Source organism: Musca autumnalis, unplaced genomic scaffold, assembly GCF_047663935.1.
Source record: "Musca autumnalis isolate F117 unplaced genomic scaffold, ASM4766393v1 scaffold_4, whole genome shotgun sequence".
NCBI lineage: Eukaryota > Metazoa > Arthropoda > Insecta > Diptera > Muscidae > Musca > Musca autumnalis.
In genome coordinates, this window is record NW_027411977.1 from 223592139 (window position 1) to 223595686 (window position 3548).

Consider the following 3548-nt stretch of genomic DNA (forward strand, 5'->3'; position numbering starts at 1 on the left):
AGCGATCCCGAATGGCGTGCTTACGACACCACTTGATGCTCCACAAGGAAGTTTTTCATTGCTGAAACTTGCCACCAACGAAAATGTGTTGTTGCCTGGGACCTGGAATTCGATGACGGGAATACCGTGTGTAATTTCGAAGTGGGCTATATTGGCCCACCTACCTCATACATCGCCTATAAACATTTCTTCCTATTCTATGGGATATTAACTGTCTGCAATCGCTTTCACTTATCTCTCGCTGGGAAAATCCCACCTGAATTTCATTTCCCTGAAATTCGTTATCAATTATCTCGCATATTTTTTTACACAAGGGTCCGTCCACAGGGCAATAACTTTAAATTATTGCTAATGTGACACATTTTTATTGCTCTTTTAATGAAGCTTCTATTGTTGCTCTGTTTAACCCTTACCCAGCATCCACGAAACCCTTTCTCCAGCAACATTATCGCTTTTGCTTATAGCCGACACACCATCGCACAAAGAAATTGCCGCACAACATGCAAGTGTTGACACTTTTTATTTGCAATTATTTTCGGCCAGGGCACACGGAAAATCAGGCCACAAACGTGAACAATAATGATGTGAGCGGGTGTGTGCGTGTAACATATGTCGTGGCCCCTCCTTTCCTGCAAATGAGGACAATAAGCATTTGTCTGGCAAGCAGGCAATACTCAAAGATTAGCCCAAAAAATACCACTGCACAACGACGACGGCGACGTAACGATGTCCCAACTATCGGCGGTGACACTGTCACTGCCAGTGGCAATGTCAATGGCATGCTGCACGTGTTTATTGTTTTTGTATTGCTTTTGATGATGCGGCGGCAAAATTAAAAAGGACCATAGGAAGAAGAACAAGCAGTTGAAAAGCATTGAATTAAAAAACGGTTTGCTGCAAATTTGTCACAATTTTATGCCCGAACGATGTCATTAAACCCCATATGAAGGTTGGCGGAAAAAGAATAAAAGTTTTCAAATTAAATAAAATAAGGCAGAGCTGAGCGGCTGCCTTTGGTTTTATTTAATAAAAATTTTAAGCTAAACCCAAACCTCCGTACATATCCCCGGGCATTTTGTATAACTTTTGTTGATTTTGTGGTTTTAAATGTTTTGAATCCGTTTTTCGTTTTTCTAATTTCATGAGAATTTCGTTTTAAGGCCCTGAGGCTCGCCGTATTCTGATCGGGGTGATTAACATCTTTTTAGCACACCATCAATGTTGTGACTTTTGTGAGGTAGTCTTTAACTGTTCACTGTTTTCTTTGAAACGCCATGACTTTTAAAAGCCTTGTGGCCAACATTTTTCCTCCATAACAGCCCCAAACCATAAACTGGAATTTCATTCAAAAAACATCCTGCATCACTTGTTCCAACAAAGTTACCACAAAAATTGAGTTGTTGTTTTTATTCCTCATGCTTCACTTCACGCTTCATTGCACAGTGATGGATTTTTTTCGTTGCGTTGTGTTTTTTTCTCTTTACGTCCTGGGACACATGTGCAAATATTCCTGAAACGAGTTATTCGACAAGCGGGTTTGAAGTCATCCAACAAACCCGTCCGCCAATATTTAACACATGATGATGAACATGGTGTTCCTGTGTTTGGTGGGTCTGAGATGCATTTTGATTAGGAATTTAAAGCATAACGAATAATAACAAGTAACACATCATTAAGTTCAGCCGATAGAAAGGGTGCTTCTATAGACTCTTTCAGAAATAAAGGGTGCTTCTATAGACCCTTTCAGAAATAAAGAGTGATTCTATAGACACTTTAAGAAATAAAGGGTGCTTCTATAGACCCTTTCAGAAATAAAGAGTGTTCTTCTAGAGACCCTTTCAGGAATAAGGGGTGCTTCTATAGACCCTTTCAGAAATAAAAAGTGCTTCTATAGACCCTTTCAGAAATAAAGGGTGCTTCTATAGACCCTTTCAGAAATAAAGGGTGCTTCTATAGACCCTTTCAGAAATAAAGGGTGCTTCTATAGACCCTTTCAGAAATAAAGGGTGCGTCCATAGACCTTTTCGGAAATAAGGGGTGTTTCTATAGACACTTTCAGAAATAAAGGGTGCTTATATAGACCCTTTCAGAAATAAAGGATGCTTCTATAGACCCTTTCAGAAATATAGGGTGCTTCTATAGACCCCTTTAGAAATATAGAATGCTTCTATAAAACCTTTCAGAAATAAAGGGTGCTAAAAAGTGTTTCTATAAAACCTTTCAGAAATAAAGGGTGCTAAAAAGTGTTTCTATAGACCCTTTCAGAAATAAAGGATGCTTCTATAGACCCTTTCTGAAAGAAAAAGTGCTTCTATAGACCCTTGTTAAAAGAAAGGATGCTTCTACAGTCCGTTTTTGAAAGAAAGGATGCTGCTATAAATCCTATCAGAAAGGGGTGCTTCTATAGATCTTTCCTGAAAGAAATTGTTCTTCTATAGGCCCTTTATGAAAAAAGAGTGCTTCTATAAGAAAGGGTGTTTCTATATACCATTCCTGGAAGAAGAGGTTAGGTTTAGGTTTTGGGAGGCGCGACTGCTATCAATGAAGTCGCTCCACTCGGAGACCAAAGGTCCATTGTGTTCATCCTGTAAGTAAAAAAGAAAAGATAGAAATAAAAGATCTGTTAAAAGTAGAATGGGTGACGTAGGGGATGGAAGATACCAAGCAACGGTCCTGACCGGTTTTAACATGGCAAAGCCCGGGATTTATCTTGGTCCCTCTTTCATCTCAAGTGGACACTGACCTCCCTGTGGTGTCACCTAGGGAAAGACTAAAACATCTGGTATCCAGCTTCACTCCAGTGAATGAAAGACTTGCTGCAATTTGAATAAAAGCTAAATTCGTCAACATCAGTTTTATTTGCGCTCATGCTCCCACTGAAGAAAAGGACGAACAGACCAAAGATATATTTTACGAGCGCTTAGAAGAAACATATGACCGTTGCCCTGCCCATGACATTAAAATCATTCTAGGCGATTTTAATGCCAAAATTGGAAAGGAGAATATCTTTGGCCCAACAGTCGGGAAATTCAGTATCCACAGTGAAACATCTGACAATGGTATGAGGCTGATAGACTTTGCAGCTGCAAAAAACATGGTAGTTAGCAGTACCAGATTTAATCATCTCGATATTCATAAGGGCACCTGGCTGTCTCCAGATCAGAAAACAAGAAATCAAATTGATCATGTTGTGATAGATGGAAGACATTCATCGAGGGTGTTGGATCGTTCCGTTGGATCGTGTTGGATCGTTCCGAGGCGCAAACATTGATTCGGACCACTACCTTGTTGCAGCAAAGGTACGCACCCGCTTAAACGTAGCAAACAAAGTACGAACAGACACAACACAAAATTAGACATCGGTAAGCTGCAATCACATCAGATAGCCACAGCATATTCCACTCAACTAGCCCAATTGCTTAATCAAAGCACTCCTCATCCCGATAACATATCAACGCAATGGCAAAGCATTGCCCACTTGGATCCATACTTGGATACCAGAGACCTCCACCAAGGAATCCATGGTATGATCAAAAGTGTCGTGCTGC